General features: G+C 40.8%; 1 long non-coding RNA gene across 3 annotated transcripts in view; it reads right to left on the minus strand.

The window, feature by feature from the left end:
* LOC102261067 overlaps nt 1–20,597 on the minus strand; it is a 392,744-nt gene that overhangs the window by 164,192 nt on the left and 207,955 nt on the right. For all 3 annotated transcript variants that reach the window (XR_001360298.1, XR_314626.2, XR_314625.2), the window contains exon 3: nt 19,111–19,218. This is a non-coding gene — a long non-coding RNA (uncharacterized LOC102261067). The remainder of the gene's footprint in view (nt 1–19,110; nt 19,219–20,597) is intronic.

A 20,597-nucleotide genomic window follows, 5' to 3' on the forward strand; every position in this document is an offset into this window, starting at 1 on the left:
TGAAAATGAGTCTTTTACTTACAATTTATTTCTAAAAGGAACAAAGAGAAATGTATATGAACATTCAACAAATGAGTTAAAATAAAAGGATGAAAGGGACCCTTACCAATAACAAATCTGGTTGGATAGCTCTGAGAGGATAGGGTTTTCTTCACCTTCTCCCTCAATTGGTGGAATACCTGCCGTGTGTCCTAGCTAGTCAAGCAACTTCTGCATGTCATCAGCATATATTTCCTAAATGGGAGGGTATTATCAGTTCCACAAGGCATGATTATCCAAGATGGCAAAAATGCTGCCCATGCTAGAGGAACCAATTTGGCATGTACTTATTATCAGAATGGTTGTTGGAGAATCATATCAATAGAAGACAGTCACTGTCCTGGGACAGTTGAATAGACTGGGGTATATGCAGAAAATCAGACATTCGGAGCACCACAGCTAACTATTTATTCGTATTGTTATTTTTGCCCAAATCTCTTAAGTGCTGCATCTGCAAAGTGTTGAGAAGAGTTACTTATTCATTAAGCACTTTGAATCATTGTTATAAGGAGCACCATGGAAACCAAAAGTAATGTACTACTTTGTTCTTCCTGGTTGAACTCAAGGAAAGGACTCCCATCCCATAGTGATTAGAGGAGGAAGAAATGAACACATGGAAGGTGGCTCTTATAAATGTTTTTATTTTTTAATGATGACAGCTGTGGATGAGTATCTATCCATCTCTGGTCCTTAAATAAGGATTGGAGATTGATAAGCTGGCAGTCTTGGAAGTAACCATGAGGCTCTCCCCAAATCTCCAAGGCAAACCCATTAGCTCTAACTGCTCAGAGGCTGCCTCTAGACATCAATCCAGAGGTAGAGCTAATTCCTGGGGAGTTGCTTTGCTTGGCCATGATCTTGAACTCCAGGCCCCTATTCTTGCCCTTACAGGACACATAATTCTATCTAAATAGGTACAATGAGACGAAGAAAAAAAAAAAAAGAAAGTTTACCAGTAGAGTATAGTAGCAACATTTGGAATCTACGAGCTTCGTTTCCAGAAAGCTGCATTAAAATGAGATTTGGAATGAGAAAAAAAATTGTTGATGTTTCTAATCATTCTAATAAAGTTATCTAGCTTCTGCCGGATCATTTTTTATACCAGGAGCTGTGCTCTATTCTATATGGAATAGACTATGCTAAGCTGGATAAAAAATGTCACCTTAGGCACCTGAATTAATAGTTCAGTTATGTACTCGGTTAAGTCTTTGCTATAGATCAGCATAAGTGTGCTAGACAGACAATTCTTTAGAGCTAACATTTTAAACAGGTGCCAAGGCCCCTTTGAGATCTGTGTGAATTATCCAGATTCGGCGGGCAGGGGCGGGGGGGGGGGGGGGGAGGAGTTAAACATACAGTGCCCCCCCCCCCTTTCTTAGTTGCACTGAATAAGTAAAATTGCAGCAAAGTTGGCAAGAATAAATACTTCCTCGGTTTTTCTAAAGCTGCAATTAATGATAATGAAGCTATACCTTATATGGCAAGAAATACAGTACAAATTGGATAAGTAAGAAAAATGATCAGCCATTGTGTGCCTCCGATATAGTACATCAAGGTATCGCCACTGTGAGGCTATCTTTATTTTAAACCATTAAACAAAACAATATAAATCTGCAGGCAGGTGTTTCTTGTTGCAGAAGTATTGAAAGTTGTAATGCAAACAATCTAATTTTAGCATCTATGTAGAGTGTGAAGTAAATTTACTGATCATTGATGCATTGAGCATGGGAAGAAATAATCAGCAGGAGCTTTCAGCGAGATTATCCTATTAGAGCAGGAAGACTTCATGTGGTTGTTAAGGAAGTAGTCAAAAGCAGGTGATGGAAGTGGGGGTTTGACGACTCGTCAGTGGGCCCAGTGTACATGTTAAGTTGCTGTTTTCTGCTCAGCTAAGCAGCAGAGAATTGATATGTTAGCAATGAAGAGCAATGACAATTAAATTGTAACTGACCTACATGTTACCGTCATTATGCGTTCTCTTTTTTACTGCTTTCCCTCTTATTTAATCACACAGTATGGGGTTTTTATTAGGCTGTAATGTTAAAATCTTCATCCATTTAGCCATAAATGTGTGACTGGATATCTATCAGACTTCCTCGCACTATACAAACAAAGCCATTTTGCTGAATCACTGTTGACTTGTTTGTGGCCTAATTTAATGAGTGTAATAACTTACATTACTATCCAGTTAACATTTAGGAGCCCAGAAAAGACCTGCTAGCACGCAGTAAGCTACTGTATACATTCTCTATGCATATCACTCCCCTTTGCAGTAAATTTTATACAATAATATGCACTGCTTACAACACAAGTTCAGCTTCCACCAGCTGAAGGTAGCATTATAGGAAGTTCACTGCGCTTAGGCTGAAATGCTTCTTACACACAAGAAACCCTGGTCTAACTCCCTTTTTCTGGATACCATAGCAGTTGTATGTTAACCAGTTGGAAAAAACACACACAATAAACCCAGGTTATAACCTGCAGGCACAGATAGCTTAGTTCTTCTTCATATTTTTTTTACTGATGTTTTAATCATCTTCCCTTTTCCCAAACTCAGGAATGAAAAATAGTTACTCAAGGACAGAGAATGAAAAATCACTGTGAGTTAAACAAAATCAAGTTCCAGCAAATCAAATGGGTCGTCTCTATTTATATGCATGTGATTAAGATGTCTGTGATCTTGAGTTATGTACCATTTTATTATTTCCCTATAAGAAAGCCACCCGCCCTCCCCTTCAACCCACAGACATCTACATGTTGTCTTAGTAAATGTTTCTTTAACACAAACATGCTGCAATTTATTTGTGTTTCCATTGCATTACTTAAAAAAAGATTTTAAAAATTCTTTGTCACCTCATCTGCCTTAGCCATTTAACGAGCATCTGAAAATTCAGCGGATCAATTAAGTCACCAAAAAAAAGTCTCATTATTTTCATACTAATGTTATGCATAGATGACAAAAGTAAAGCTCTTCACTTGCTCAAAATAACCATTACTAAAAAAGCAATACACACACACACACACACACACACACACACACACACACATGCACACACCACATATATGGAGTTGACAATTTAGAAACAAGTATTTATTTCACATTGAGATATTTGGAGCAGTTGGACTTTGTGGGTTTTTTCCCCACTATCAGAGCAATATCACTGCATTGTTTGTGTAGAGATTTAAGTCTTTAATTACTATCTATTAGGCAATACCTCAGACTGACATTACAATCTTAGAAGCCTCTAATGATACTGTGGGAAGGAAATCATAGATGGGAGAGATACTTTCAATTTTATATCTTTCCATGAAATAGACAAAGCAATCTTCAGGCCTCTCATCCCAGTGGAAACTGTGTCATTCTGGACAATTGAAAAAATTACTTTTGTTTTCATAAATGATGGGTCAAGTACAATTTTTGAGTGTACTAGTACTAATTAGAGTCCCTACATCTGAAATTGCATCTTGACTGTTAAAGAAAAGCATTTTATGGACAAGTTTATATAAAATAAGCTACCAGATCCTGGAAATTAGGGGAGAAAATGAACAATAATATAATTTCTTTTTTTCACTAATGACCTCCTACTAAATCCCAGGCACTGGAAAAGAAGGCTATTAAGATAAAAGATCAAAATCCTTGCTCTCATGGGCATATATTTGGCGGTGGGGTGGGGGGAGACAAAACATGAGCAAAAGAATAACTAAGTAGCATATTAGAAGGTAAAAATGCTAAGAAGAAAAATGAAAGGAGGAGGAGTTCTATGGGGAAGGTTGGAATTTAGGTTGGGTGGTCACTGAGAAGGTACATTTGAGCAAAGTATTGAAGGAGGCAATTTAGAAACTTACATGAATGTGTAATCTAAATAGACATCATATGTAAATTAATGTGTAGCTTTATGCATTGCACATGTTATGTTAATTTAATAAGTGCTCTGTTGAATTGGATTTCAACCAAAGAAAGATTCAAAAAGAGGCTAGCAAAAAGAAATATATATATTTCTGAAGGTACCTATATATATATAGGTATGGAGTTTAGCTACCTAGAATATTGGTCCTTATGTCTTCCACACAACTTTCCCATTTTGGATCCATATCCATTATTTGTTCTTAGAGAAAACCTGTCACTCAGGGAATCTGGAGTGATGCAGATCCAAGCCAGGTTGGGTGAAGGTGCATCTGTGTTATCTTGACTCTGCTATGTAACATATGACATAAACACATGCTACTATGACCACTTGTTAGCACTTACTCCCAGCCAGACACTGTAATGTAATGTAAGTGTTATTATGCCCAGTTCAAAGCTGAGTAGAGTGGAGCTTTGAACAACATGGCAAAGTTCAGTCACTACTGAGTAGAGAAGTAAATTCTCTAACTCCCGTACCACAAGCTTTTCCATACTAGTTAGGACAAAATTAAAAACAAAACAATACAATCTATAGTGTCAATCAAGATTATTCAGTGCATAGGAAGTTTAACAACAATTTGGCATAGCACCCTTAGACATGAAGTTAAAAGCTACCATTTATGCAAATTATGCAAACAATGGTTAAGGTGGTACTCCTTGATATAAAGTGTAGAGACTAGATCAAACTTTTATGCCAATTTACTGATGCATCCTTCGTTCCTGAGGATGGCTTCTGCGAACTCACATGGCACTTTTGTATGGGCAGAAAATGGGTCTCTTACTCCAGATGGAGACAGCTCAGTGCTGGGACCAGGTGAGTGGACTGTCGGCAAGCTTTTTGTCCTCACTAAGTGTCATTGTGCACGTAGGACCTGCACCAGCAATTCTAGGCGGCCCTACTTTCTAAACATAAAACAGTGCCAACCTAGCTAGCAGGAGAAGCTAGAGAAGCTCACATTTATTTGAAGTGGTTATTTTCTTCATGCTCTTGCGTGACTTCATCTTACAACACTAGGTATCTTGATAGACATTTTTAAAAATTCATAGTGGCAACAGTAATATTAAGAATTTTAATAAAAAAATCTCTAAGAAGAAAGCAATTTATTTTGGCAACAGGACAATCTTGAATGAGCAGGTCTGAAGCTGTTGGGCACTTTCTCTCACCAGTTTTCCATTCGTTTCCTTTCCAGTCTCTGGAATGGAGCTACTTCAAAACATCTTGGGATTGTAAAACAAATGTGGGTTTTTGAGCCAGAAAGAAGTGGGTTCAAAGTGCAGCTCTGCCATTTACAAGATGCATGGCTTTGGCTAAATTCCTTCATCTTTCTATCTGAACTTGTTTCCTTATTGGTTTAAAAGAAATAGGATAATAGCTCTACTTTTCAAGATTTTTTTAGGGACATTAAATTTCTACCTGGAATTGTTTCTTCCTTCACTCTACCACCCACCTGAGGTCGTCAGAAAAAGAGCCACATTCCTTGATCCAAGGCCTCCAGGATGTCACTACCGCTCTGTCTTTAGGACCTCATGGCCAATCACTGCCCTCTTCCATCCCTCACAACCGTGCCCTCTAATCCCGTACTTCCTTTAGGCCCCCATAATACCAAGAGGATTTTAATTCCCCCAAACACACTATAATATGCCATGCCTCCGTATCTTTTTCCATACTCTTCCCTCTGCTTGGAATAGCCACCTCTCCTTACTGTCTCTCAAACATTTCTACTCGTCCATAAATCTTGACTCAGTTTTTACGAAGATAAAATAAAAGAATACATGCTAAGTGCCCAGTACAGTGGACTGGCACATAGGAAAAACTCAGTAAATGTTAGCTCCCTCTTCCCTATGCAAACTCCTTTCACAGAATTAAATATGCTTCCTTTGCTCAGTAACAGTACCATGTACAGTCTTTTCCTCCATCCCACTTTACTGGAGAGAGGCAATGTGGAAGGCGTGGCAAAGAAAGCATTGAGATGGGGGTTATTGTGTCTCTGGTCTGATGTCAGCTCTACTACTTTATTAACTCTAGACTTTGAGTGGATCATTTAAGTTTTGTGGTCTTCATCAGTGATAATATAATTTACTTTTCTTGGATGGTTGTAAGAACCGTTAAAGACTTCATGGTACATGGTCAATAAAAGTCACTCTTAGTACACTAAGCAGATCAGCTACTATTCCTATACAGCGAGAACCCTCTGTATTACTCTGAATGCAGTCCAGGAAATTTCATCTTAAAACTACAAGTTGAATTATGTAGTTAATTTTTGAGTATAGGTGATTTTAAAGCTAGGAAAGAAATCCAATATCCAATCATGTTATATCTGAATTTGCTTTGTTGCACAGTGCATCATAGTGGAATTATTTTCATCATTACTATGCATATTCTTTCGTGTCTACCTCATTTAGTACGCTATTAGTTCCTAAGTACAGACCATACACTTTTCAGCATAATCGAGAATATAGACTATAATCTGCTAGGGTTCAAATCCCAATGATGTCACCTAATTCTTTGACCTGGGGCATATTAACTTAAATTCCCTAAATCTTGGTTTCCTCATTTTAAAATGAGAATGATAATAACAATAGTGCCTACCTTACAGAGATTGTAAAGCATAAACGGGTTGCTACATGTAACAAAACCTGGTACATTAAAAGTTATCAATTGTCAACATATTGCTATTAACACAATTTTAATTATTGTTGTTATTGTTCCTAGTACCTACCAAAGAGCCTGCTTATGTATTAGGCACTCAATAAATCTTAGTTTAACATTTTATCAAATCCTCTTAAAATTTGGACGTTGTCATTTAGGATGGCTTCCCAATTAGAGGCTGAGCCCCTTACAGGCATCTCCAGATGGCGGCATGTGAAAGGATCACTCTCTAATTGGCCCAAATTCCCCCAAGTCAGCCATTTCTCAGCACCATACTGAGGGCCCGAGGCCCTCTCACCCGGATACCACTCCTTCCTTCACTCCTTCCATCAGGACTGGCTAGCCTTGGGCAGTTGGCTTCTGTCTGCCTCTCCCACCAGCCACTGCCAAGGATGCTAGCCAGTCCTTTATGAGAGCCAGGTGGAGCTGGCAAAACCAGATGTTGTCTGCCTTGTGTTGCCTGGACTTGTGGATGCCAATCTTCCTCCTCCCTGGCTCCCGATAAATCTTTGGCATCTTCGCTTTTTTCTGCAAACCCTGGGCATTGGGGTCCCAGTAACTCAGGATTTTCCTTGGGGGATTGGCATCGTTATGAAAGTAATAATCCTATCCTTCATTTACCTAGGCTCACTAGCTAGTTTTCCTGGAAGTGGACCGATGTATAAATGAGACATGGTATGCTTTGCCTCCAGAATTCAAAGAAAATGAATACTGCACAGATTCAGTACAAGGAGGAGGGGAACATCCAAAATATCTAATCAAGCAACTTCTGAATCTAGGTACCGTCACCCAAATCCTCCAATTCCGGGCACCTCTTCTAGGAAGTTTTCCATTGGGAATTGTGCTGAGCCCCAAGCCGATTGATCTCTCTTTAGAGGGGAAGTGGAGAAACAGAACTTCAGTGTTTTCAGCACTCAGCTCTCCTAACGGCTACAGCCACGGCAGGCTTATCTGGTGGGAGCGAGCAGGAAGCCTATAACGGCTTCATCCTAACTTTCCAAATGCTGGCAACAATTAAATAAGTTCTTAAGAAGAGAATCAAAAAAGCAGGAGGCAAAATGAATGGCTTGTCCAAGTGCTGAGGAAGAAGAGGCTGTGTATTCAAGATGGAAAGAATATAAATACACACACACACACACATACACACACACATATTATGTTACAGATCTATAAAAATGTGAAATGTTATTTATTTTGAGAATACCCAGTCATTTCCATCTGTAGTAAGAATCCATAATAACATTCTCTGTTTATATAACTCTTTTCACCTCAAGAGATCCCGAATGCATATAAGAGAGCTCTACATACAAACAGAGGCCCTGAGCTTCGCCATCTCTGGAGCGGGTGGGAGCCGGGCAGAAAAGGCATGTGTGCGGCAGGCACCGCGGAGAGCGCTGATGGAAGAGGGCGAGTTGGTAAAGGACAGCAAGGCAACCCCCACATCCTTAAAACAGTGTCAGAGGGCCTTCAAAGTCTGGGTGACACCTCAAACTTTGATAGCTAATTAAGAAAGAAAGCTGAAGAGAAGTCCATTTATTTACTTTGGAGGGATGAAGGATGATGCGGGGCAGAGCAAGGTTAGAGAAGCAGTGACTCCAGGGAGTGGAAATAAATCTGAGGCATAGATCACAAAGTCTTCCCCTCCAGCCCATATATTCTTATTACACCGAATAAACTTAGGATGGGAGGACACATGAAAAGGTAATATCTGTTGATTCATTTATACCCTGTGTTCACCCACGATCTGCTTTCCCAGAAAGGACTCACTGAGCCACCTGGGATTCTTCCTTTTTCCACCACCAGTTCAGTCCACAGTGTAGCTGGTCTGACTTCAAAATAATTCACATTTAACAAATGAGAACTAAGATGGCAGCAATGAATTCCAGGCATTCCCACCTCAGAAAGCAAAGCTGGACAGAAAAGTGTATTTCTACTGGACATAGAGTAGGTTCCCGGAGCTGCTAAAAACAACACACAGGAGACGTCCAAGGATGCAGAAAATAAACTGGAACACAGCTAGTCCCTGCTCAAAGACAATATTACTGACCAAGTACCCAGTTATCAGGATTATACTCAGGATTCTTAAATCATGCTTCTTCAAAGAAAAACAAAACAAAACAAAACACACATATTCCTGGGGACAGAAGTGGGAGATGGAATGAAGAGGCATGTCCTACTGTGGAGAAAGAAGAAAGGAGATTCTGATGCAGAAATGGTCTGCCGACAGCTCTTGGAAACCTTCTTTCTCGACACTGTCCTTTCAGCAATGCCTCCAGTGTCTGGGTGTCCCAGGGGGCCATGGTCCTCCCACTGAGGCACCCACACCAGAGAAGTCCAATGTCTGAGCGGGGCCCAAAGCTCAAGCTCCTGCTGCCTCAGACTTTATCTCCTCCAGGTCCTTCCTGTGACCTCAGGGACTTCCCACATAAACTCAGCAAGGAGCCCAGAGGGGGATATAAGGATACTGAATTCTGTAGGCATTTCAATTTTAAGCAAAGAGAAAGGTAAAGATTACCTGATATGGTAGACCAGGGGTCCTCAAACTATGGCCCACGGGCCACATGCAAATACAAATATTGTATTTGTTCCCATTTTGTTTTTTTACTTCAAAATAAGATATGTGCAGTGTGCATAGGAATTTGTTCATAGTTTTTTTTAAAACTATAGTCCGGCCTATATATTTTTAAAAAGATTACCTGATATGGTAGACGAACCTCATTATTTAAGGTTGTGTCCTATAAAGAGCTAGGGAAAGAGGGGTGGCAGGGCAGGGGCCAACTGAGGTCACCCAAAAAGATTTTAGGAAAATCATCCTTTCTTAAAAAGATGCCTCTACTCTGAATTTAGCACATTCATGGTGGTCCACTTTAAAGAAATGCTTCCATGTTGAATATGACTCTTAGATCACCTCAGTGAGGTAGGTAGAGCAAAAATCTTACAACCAGGAAAGTGGGACTTAGACAAGCCAATGGCCTAGTCACCTCCAGGGCTGGAAATAGAGCCTTCTTACTGCAGAATTTCAAGTTCTACTGTACGTTGTCCAAAGTTATACTCAGTATCTAGATCAAAATAGTTTTCCCATTGAAATACCTGTGATGAGCCCAGTGTTTCACTTTGATCTTCAGAACCTTAAGCTCTCATTTCTCCATTAGCCTAAACATGGACCGGAGGAGGGGAGGGTTTGTAGGGAGAGGAAACAGAATGTGTTTCCTCTTTGTAGTTCCAATTTAGTTCCTCCTTGCCACTCTCCACAACATCCAATCACACTGCGAGGTAGAATCAGAAAAGAAGACACTAACATAGATAGGCAGATGAATGGATGGATGTAGATTTATTTTTAAAATATAGTATATACTCTATTAATTCTGATGAATTATCCAGAATATTTAAAAATCCTAATGCATAACCCTTAAATAGAAAAGACAGTCTTTTCTTGGTAAGATAGGGAAGGTTCATAAAATCGAAGATTAAATAGCTTAAGCCTATGAAATTATCAGAACACTAGAAGCAGAGGATGTTTCCTGAATTTCAGAAGACAATGTTCAGAACCAACAAAGGGAGTGGCCCTGTGCACACTAGTCAGTAAACCTTAGAGCTCCCCAAGTAGGACTAGGCTTACAGATAAAAGCTCAATACTCCAGGAAGTTCAAGGAGAGCTGGGATACATTGGAGCATGGCGGAAACTCAATGAGAGGTTTGAAAAGTGCCCTTTCTTCTTCCCAGCCATGAACGGCAGCTGCTCTCCATGACATATTTCTCGGTGGCCCTATCAGAAACAACTCAGGGAGGATAAGAGGGCAAACAGGCCCAATGTGAACAGATTCTTTAAGAAGGAATGGGTCACACTGTCCTTTTTCTGGCCTCAAGGCAAATTTCATCCTGTTCTAGAGTGTTCTACAGCTGTTGGCAGAGCTGATCATAGGAATAATCATCTTACAAGAAATTTTCTTATAATTGAGTGGGATGGGAACTTGCTGCATATTTAGAAAACATATAAGCATATGTTAAGTGGAATTTTATCCCAGCAAAAAATAAAATAAGGACAAAGTAATAACCTTCCAGGTCTACAAGGGCTACGAAGGGGTCTAGCACAGTCAAGAGCTGTGTCATGGTCAGCTTTCAGAGTTTGGAGGAAGTGAAATTCTGCCACATCCAGAAGGAGACCCCTCAAGGAACATAAGTGAACAATTCTAAGAACTACCAGCAGTGTTATCTCTCATTGGACACCAGATGGCTGAGCCAATATAATTATGTGCGAGGTGCAGGGGGCAGGTACCAGGTTAAAATAAGGAAGAGTTTCCATGCGGTAGAAAGACCTGGCTATGGAAGCAGCAAATTCCTTTTCATTGATTATATTTTGAAAGAAACACAGATTTTCTTTAAAAAGTGCTAAATAAATCCCAACTGACTATAGGAGCTAGCTAGGTAGCATAATGTGTGAATCAGCCAGGAAAAAAATATATATATATATATATATTCAACATATGGAAATAATTTATGATTCCAGAAAGACATTTGCTATCTCCCATGTGCCTTCATAAATGAACTCTTCCCAATCGACTTTTTGAAAGGGATAAATAAAAGACATTCATTTACTTCAAAACAAAAACTGGGTGAAATGATAGATGGTGACTGGCACCCGCCTCGGCCCCAGAGCCAATAGAGAACGGAGGGGACAGCGGTAAGCTGAAGGGCGCATGCTCTGTGGAAAAGGGAGAGCAAATCACGCTGATTGTTGCCATGTGGAGAGGCAGGCCCAATGTGGCCAGATTTTCCAATTTTATTTTTTAAGAAGGGCCAGAACTCTTGATGTGTACATGCACTCTCCCATTTTTAAATGTTGGTGCAGTTATTTTCCAAAGAAACTCTGTGGGCCAAACCAAACATGATGTAGGCTGGGTCTGGCCAATGGCCCACCAGTTCATGGCTTTTGCTGTAAAGAACAATTTTGTTATAAGTATTGGGGTGTGTGTGTGTGTGTGTGTGTGTGTGTGTGGTGTGTAGGGGAGGGGGCTGGGGGGAGGTGAGGAGAGGATGGGGAATTATATGGTCTCTGAGGTTCTGGTGGAAGCCCAGTAAATAGCATCCCTTTTTCTGAATTTTGAACAAACTGAAAAATTGAGACAAAAGAGTGAGCTGCTGGGGGGCAAATTATAACCTTTCTTACTGAATTTTAAAGCAGGGTTGGGAAGGATGGAAAGTGAGCCTCCTAGAATTAGAGATGCTGGCACTGGTCAGGCCTCTGTCTGCTCTCCGCGTCCCTTCCCCCCAACCTCCCACACCCACCTGCAGGAGGTGTGCTCCCTGCTGGCAGCTGGTTCCCTAAAGAAAGACAGTAGAGCTCTCCAGGCTTGGCTTCTCCTTCCAGATCCCCCCATCAGATAGTTCGTTCCTCCTACCACCAATGGAGATGGGGTGGGCAGGTGAATGGAGGGATTGATAGAGCCCAAGAGAGTTCCAGATACACAACAGTGGTGTGAGAGACCGGATCCCTCTTAAGAGTTCTTTCCAGCCAAGGCCACCTCTCGCACACAGTGCATCTTTGTGTGAGTTACGAAAAGGCACTCCACCCTGGCAGATGAACTGCAGAAAGGCCCTTCCCTCGCGGCTGATGCGGCCCCAGGCTGAGGCACACAGTTTGGCAAGCAAGGCCGGGGCTAGATTCCAGCCCACACTTGCCTACTCGGCCTGGTGCCGAAGTACAAAAACCCACAACTGCCCATAGCAGCCCTGCTTCAGACTCTAATAATCCTATCAATTCGATTCCAGATGCTTCAGTCTCCAAAGTAACCACACTGTGAATGGCACCCACTCTCTGCCCACCTCCAACAGTTGGAATTAATGTTGGTCCAAGCTGTGTCAAGTTTGTGAATGGGGTGGAGCGGAAGAAAGGTTGACTGCCTGGCATAGCCTGTACCTTCCTTATTATTGTTATTATTATTGCGCCCTCAGCTTCCCAATCCCTAGGTGGGTAAAAATTTTCAAAAAAATGAACAGCCATTATTTTTTCAGCATGTCAGAATTTAGTGAGGCTATAATCATTTCTTCACAATGTTTTTTAGTAAAGAATATATTAAGGGAGATGTTGTTTTATAAGTTTCCATGTACCACCGTGGCTTGTCCCAAATTACTTGTATTCAGATGTCAGACTATAATTGTTGGTTAGCAGCAAGGTTACCAGATGGGTTATAAAATGCATTTCAAGTGACTATCAAAAGGACTTAAGAAAAATACAATGAACAGCTGTTGTAGTTGAGGCAGGCTGCAGTTTCACTGTGAAACAAAAAAGTTAACAGAATCTTCATTAGAGTTGAGCACATTTCTGTACTCATGAGCTCTTCAGTTCTAGAGCTCAATCCAAGAAGAAAGGAAGACAGCCCCAATGAAACAAAAAACCAAAAAGGAGTGGAAATTTCTACTTATCGGAGGTGAGAGACATGCCCATGAAGGGAAAAGCAGGAAGAAAAACAAAGAACGCTTAGTTCAAGCTGATCTCTCTCTAAGGTTTCATAAGGAGGGAAATGCAATCAGTGCTGTCTCCAGAGAGACCCGCCCGGATGGTAGACTTCTACATTCTTTCATATTTCTACTCAGGCCAGGTGCTTTAGAAAAAAATCAAATGTTGGACACTATTTAGCTGGGAGTGAGTTCTTTTCCTCTACCACTTTGCCAACAAACATAATTCCCCATTTTTGCCAACCTATTTCCAGGTCACTGATGTGTTTTAAGAAAAGAAAGCAGACATGGCCGATTAGATAATTTGCAAAGAACACTCTCTCAAAACTCTGCTTAATTGAGACCCATCCATCCATTCATTCATTCATTCATTTGACTAACATGGATCAAGTATCCCTAAACAGTCAGGGTGCTAACTACTTCTGCAGCACCCTTTCCTTTCCTCTGGTAGCACAAAGTACACAACCAAAGCTGTTTTTACGTACAGTTTAAAATCCTCATTTTTTTTTCTCAATGAGATGAGCAAGGGACACATTTACCCCATAATAATAAGCATGTAAGGAGGAAACAAGCAAATAAACCCACTCCATTCCACCTGTAATTCTATGTGTGTAAAAACATAAGAGAGAACATGTTTTGATTACGGAGGACATATATTTATCATTGTCATTTCCATCTTAGTGTACAGAGAGATGTCCTACATATAGGGAGTTCCTTGGAGGGAGCAAGAGCAGGTACCCCCTCCCCGTGGGCAACTGTGGTTATGCTAATCTCAGGGCAGAACGGTGTGGCCGAGCCCTCTGGGTACTGCACATGGTTTTCGGCATTTATCTTCCTAACTCTTGTTACTTGGAGACTTGTAAGGTGCAAAGCAGGCCCGCAGATAAATATCGCTAACGTCAGCTGCCCATGATGATGAGCTTGCTTTCTCTTCTCTCTCCCTCACCAAGATAACAAACAGGAGGAAAGCGTGGCACATGGGGAAGTGGAGTTAAAATGTACTGCACGTTACTAATCCTAACATAACATTGGCAGCTTGCACCATCCCCCTGCCAAACCCAAATTAACACGCTGCCTTACTGAAGGCAAAGGCTGCAGCTATATTTATAGCTCAATTAACAAGTTTCATAACTAAACCTCCAGAAGTTCTAGGCAAACCTGACAAATGCTGTGCATCTTAACACCACCGTGACCCTGCCAGAACGCCACCATCTCCTAACAGGGCGCAGCTCCTGCTATCACCTTGCAAGAACAATGATGATTAGCACTGGCCCATCTGATAAAGGGAAGCTGGCTGGGCACCCCGGCTCTTGTCAGGGGTACGTCTCCTAACAGCTCCCAACCAACACACATACGGTTGATTCAGGCAGGCGGCAAATTCTTCTTCGCTCTGCAGAAGGATGGAAATGCCTGCTCCTCGGGAACCAATGGCTGCAGAGAATGGCTGCCACGTGATCACTAAGAAGCTTTGGTTCTTCCGGGAACAGTGTAACAGAAGCACAGGGTACGTCACTTGGAGGTATTATAACTTTAAAAGAAGCAGAAGACCTCTTCATAATATCTGCTAAGCAGGTTATCTTTGCTTGAGGGAGAAGGTTCTTCAGAGGATTACTCGTGAGCAGGAGGCACTCTTAGCATGACTAGGAAGGGTGCGGCAGTCTTTTTAATACAGCACTTGCTTGACGTGGAGCACACTGCCTTCAGCATCCAGCCTTCCCCTCTATTTGGGAATAACATTCATACACATCTGGCTCTCTCAGGGACTGGGAGCTCTTTGAGTGCAGGGAGGAGGGAGCATTCTGCTACATTATGTCCTCCACAGCCCTTAGTGCAGAAGTAAATAATAGGAAGGGTTCAGCATTTGTGAATGAATGAATGGGTGGATGACTTAAATTGGATGAATAAACAATTTAATAGATAAACAGTACTATTCTCTATAATACAATCAAAACTTATAATTCTGCAAACTCTTGCTTTAATTTTTAGGCTGGAGTTAAATGTATTTCACACATCATCCGTACATATTCTTATGAACTATAATCCATCTCCAGCTACCTCTGCCATATGTCTCTTCCCCATTAAAAGCTGAGTACTGAGGTCACAGAAATTTGGAAAAGCACCTACAATCTGCTGGCCAGAGACCTTATTCCATTTCTATTGTTTCACACTCCTTGGTTACTATCATGGAAAGGAAGTAAATGGTCAACTATCAATGCTATTTTAATATATTCAGGTGCATGACTTCTGGTAAGTTACTAGTTCCTAAGCTTGACTTTTCTTGCCTGTAAAATGAGTTAATCTAGAATTATCTTTAAGTATCTCTTCAACTTTAAAATATTATGATTTTATTTTTCTGCCATCTAGTCACTCCTACACATATTAATGGCATGCTTTTTCGTTCTCCTATTCCCTTAAAAGGATGATTGCAGGAGATATTTTTAACACACCAAACTTCTGAACCTAGTCTGACGGCACCTGCATATTTTTTTTTTTTTTACCCTTTGCACACTCATTGCTGAGCCTTTGATTCCCAAGCGCAGGGTATTTTTTCCCAAAGAATAAGAATGGATCATTTTCTTGGGACAACTTTTGGCTGCTGATAAATCATAAAGCTACGAGCACAGGATAAAGAGGATATGACAAAATGAGGCACTGTGATCAAGATAGACTGGAGAATTCTGCCAGGGTTCAGGGATCTATTGCCTCTCCCTGCTTTTTCAAGGACCAGAATCTGGAATAGACATGTGTCTGCACCAAGGACCATAAAGAGATAGTCAAGTGGCCAAATATGGCCCCCAAATATGTTCAGTGGGTCAGGTCACATGTAACTTCTCTTACTGTTATTTTAATGTGAGTTTAAATAAATGCCTTTGGATAGGTCAGACTGTCCAGTAGCCCTAACCACTCCCAATGTCCTTTATCTATCTTGTCTTTTCATTCATTCCTGGTCCTGGTCCTCTGCCAAACTCACTGTATCTGTCTTCTCCCATGAGGATAGAATATTATGTCCCATGAGGAAAAGATATTCTTCTATTTGTTCATTGTTACATTCAGTGCCTCAAAGAGTACCTGGCCCAGTAGGTATTCTGAAAATATTTGTTGAATAAATGAATCAATAAAACTACCCTTCCAATTGCTCCCTCTCAGAGCTCCTATCACACTCTGTTCACACCATCACAATTACCTTAATTCAACACACATTTCTTAAGTACTAGACATTGTACCAAGCACTAGAACCGTTGATGAATAAGACAGAATGAAGCAGAGTTCCTTGCCTCAAAAGCTCACATTTAAGAGAAAGGATCAGGCACATAGACAAATTGACAACATAGCAAAATAGTTTTCATGTGAGAGATATGTTAAAAGTTCTGTGTAAAGATCAACAGGAAATCAGGAAACATTTGCAATATGCCTCATTACCTGTACAAGGAAGAGAGGGCATTCCATACAGAGAAGAGACTAGGCAACGTCCCTGGAGCCCTGAACGTGCACCTGCTCAGGCCACAGACTACTTCCATGTAGATAGAAGAGAGCACGGAGGAGGAGTGGCTAGAAATGACCCTTGGAAGTTAGCACTTTTACAGGATTGTGAAGACCTTTAGGGCCAAGCTGAGGAGTTTAGATGCTATTCTGCAGGAAAGAGGCACTACTAAAACATTTCAAGCATTTCCAGGAAGAGAATGGTGTTTTAGAAAGTTACCCTGACAGGGTGTAGGTTGCCTTGAGAATAAGCTGGGAGGTTTTTACAGTGGTGCCAAGTAGTGGTGATGGAAGCCTAAGGTAAGGCAAGAAAAGCTGCATTTCTTTCAGGAGAAGGTTATGCAATAAAAATCTTGGAAACAGAATTAACAAGTGAGAGAAAGAGAGGCGAGAGCCAAGTGTGGGCTTGAGCTTTCTGGCTTAGGTAAACTGGATAGATAGATGACGGTGCTGCTGAGGGGAGGAAAAAAGAGGTTAGTAGCAGGGGTATAGGCACTGAATTGTTAATATGGTCAACGATGACGTTTTTCAGGGCAGTTTCAGAAAAATGAGGGGAATGAAAATAAATGCAGGTGATCAAAAGGTGAATATGATATGAAAACTTAAAGGCTCCTAGAAGAAACCTTTTTATTTAAACGGCTTTTATTTATTAGAAAAAAAACATGGTGAGGGGGGAAGGGGGGTGAAAAGGCAACGCACAGGAAAATTTTAGGGCAGTGACACTGTTCTGTATGGCACTTCAATGGCAGATATTTGTCATTCTACATTTGTAAAAACTCAGAGATGTACACCACCAAGAGGGGCTCTAATGTAAGTGATGAACTTTGGGGAACAATGATGTGCCAATATTGTTTTGTTGATTATAGCAAATGTACCACTGTGGTGGGGGCTGTCATTAGTAGGGGAGGTTATGTGTGTGTGGAGACAGGGGATAGATGGGAAATCTCAATACGTTCTGCTCAGTCTTGTTGTGAACTTAAAACTCTTCTAAGAAATAAAGTTCATTAATTTAAAAAACTTGTTTCTAAGTCTGTAAAGGGAAATAAGATTTTATCTTGAGAGGAAAGCAATGTCAGGAAAGAGTGGTTTTCTTTCTTTCTTGCTACCTCACTTTTCGAATGAGAGAGATTTATATAAATATTTTTAGACGTTGATGTGTTCTGTGAGGAAAATGTTTGAGAGAGAAATATAGCTGATGTAAACAAAAGTCTTGAGGACAGTGCCTGATGAGTAGTAATTGTTCAATAAATGTGAGATCCTTATCACTGCTATAATATCTATTACTTTCTTTTTATTATATAGTCATTTAGGTCATTGCCCAAGCTCACTAATGAGACCATTAGCTCATATAGAGAAAGGCTGCAACTGCTTAGAGTTTGTGTTCCTTACAAGCACTTAGTACAATTTCTTCAACAGAATCTTTATTCAGTGATTGATTCATTAACATAGGTATTGAACGAATGGTAGAATTTGAATCTTCTCAAGTGGTCATTTTGGCTTCTGCCTCTATTCCAAGCATACTTTAAGCATTTTCATCCTTCCCTTTGACATACCATATGGTATGTATTTAAAAAAGGGCCTCATCCTTCTCAGATTATAATGCTAAACTTGTCTGTGTCTGTTATGAGACTTTTAGCCACATGTAATATAATTACAGGTCTAGAAGAAGGAAGTTGGGGACTCTAGCTGGGACAGAATCAGAGACTCCATAATGACATCAAGAATTAGGTTCTGCATGGAGGCATGGAACAGACTGACATACCTCGATGTGGGGAATGGGGGAAGGAGAAGAGAACTTATATATTTATATCATAGTCCATGGACACGGGCAATAGGGTGAAGACCTGAAGGGTGGGTAGGGACCGAGAGAAAGGGGATAAGGGCAGGAATGGGAGACATCTGTAATACTATCAATAATATATATATTAAAAAAAGAATTAGATTCCTTCTACTTTTCTGCCATGCTGCTCTCAGAGTTAGACTTCATCAAAAGGTTGACCGCCCTCAATGTCACAACATGACTACAGTAGTAGTTTAAGGTATCACATATAAATAGGATGACATCTAGATAATGAGACCATTTCTTCCTCAGTACCTTTGTTGTAAGAATGAACATTTCCCAAAGACCCCCAACAGAATTGTCTTACATTTCATTGGCCAGAATTGTGTCACAAGCCTGAACTTCCAGCCCTCCTTATGGAATGATAGGGAATGGTGCCACTGTAATTGCTTTGGGCTAATCAGAAGCCACCCCCGTGGGAACAGAAGCAACCTTTTCAGAAGTACACGATCCCACAGAGGAGAGGGGAACATGAACTAAACAGGTTTCTTTTGGAAGAATAATAGCTTGGGGTGGGTCAGAGAGATGAGTGTTGGCTAGGCAGTCAACATTTGTCTAGATCTGAATCTAAACTAATATAGCATAAGAAAACAACGATCTAAAGTGGACATAAAATCTATGTTTAGAAGTTCCTCTATGAGTAAATAGATGATACAATAGTAACATGATGAACAAGTAAATAACTACAAGTTCCAACCAGGTGCTATGAGAAGGGCATTGGCAAAGTGCTTGGAGACTCACCACACACATTGCTCTGCTGTCTTTGTGCTGGTGATGCATGGAGAGAGATTCTGCATCCATTCCACCAACATTCCAGCGTCTGCTCTGTGTCAGACTGGACACTGAAACCTGGAAATAAATATTAATAAATCAGGTCCTCTTCACTAAAAGAGTACATAATCTAGAACAGACAATTAACAAAGACATAAACAACTGTAACATGATGAGTATACAAAGCACAGTCTAGCACAGAATTAGTGGTGGTCAATTAGTGGAGGGGGCAGGAAGGATTTCCTAAAGGAATGGGCTGCTTGGACTGGGTTTTGAAAAATAGTTAGTTGCTGGCCAGATTAAAGGGGGCTGGGAAGGGCATATTAAAGCCAAAGGTGTACAAATGTGAATTAGTATTCTGCCTCCAATGAACTCCAAGTGGGTCTAATTGGCTAGAGAACAGAGTTGAAGAAGGATATGGATGGAGGTGAGCCTGGATATTTTGATGGGAACCAGCTGTTGGAAGGCCCTCCCCTCTTCCCGTGTACATATATTTGGCTTTTATATAATAAGTAACAAACACTGAAGGATTAACAAAGTGAACAGGCATTTTAAATATAACTGGAAGCTGAATCATAGGGATATTGGGGTGATAGCAAGTCCAGTGGTAGCTGCAATAGTTGGGGCAAGACCAGGATAATGCTTGAGCCAAGACAATAGCAGAGAGTCTGGAGAAGAGGCAGGAATAAAATACTTGATGACACTCAGTGGAAGTTTGGATGTGGAAAAATAAGTAGAAAAGTCCAGAATGATTGAATAGGTAACAGTGTGATTCATCAAGATAAAGAAAGTAAGAGAAGTTAAAAGTTAAGATGCACAACTCATCCAGGTTTGCCTGGGACTTCCCCAATTTCAGCACTAACAATTCTGCATCCCAGGAAGCCTTTCATTCCCAGGCAAACCAGGATAATTAGTTATCATATGAAGAAAAGTACTTTTTTTCTTTCTTGTTTTTATTTTATTATTATTTTTAATCTTTATTGTTGAAAGTATTACATATTTCCCCTTCCCCACCCCATTGACCCCTTCTAGCCCGCCTCCACCCCCCACCCCAGGCCTTCACCACCCTATTGGCTGTGTCCATGGGTTATGCATATATGCATATAAGGTATTTGGTTGATCTCTTCCTACCTACCCACCTTCCCCTGCCTTCCCTTTGAGAGAAAAGTACATTTGGAGGAAAGTATGATATGTTAAATTAGGAATATAATGAATTTTAAACCTATTGAGCAGAACATTCTGTTTGCATCGACCTAACCCCCAAACAGCTGGCCAGTTCAAACCACTTCCACATTTCCACTCCTTCCTGTGGAGACCACCATCCAGCATTCGCACAGTAAGGGTGGGAGGCCCTGGCACAAAGGGTTAGCTAGTTGGTCTTTCTTCACCAGGGTTGCTGGGCTACAGATACAATTTAAAGGATGATTGGTGGATACTTTTCAAGGCATTTGTGCAAG

Source organism: Myotis brandtii, unplaced genomic scaffold, assembly GCF_000412655.1.
Source record: "Myotis brandtii unplaced genomic scaffold, ASM41265v1 scaffold84, whole genome shotgun sequence".
NCBI classification, from domain to species: domain Eukaryota; kingdom Metazoa; phylum Chordata; class Mammalia; order Chiroptera; family Vespertilionidae; genus Myotis; species Myotis brandtii.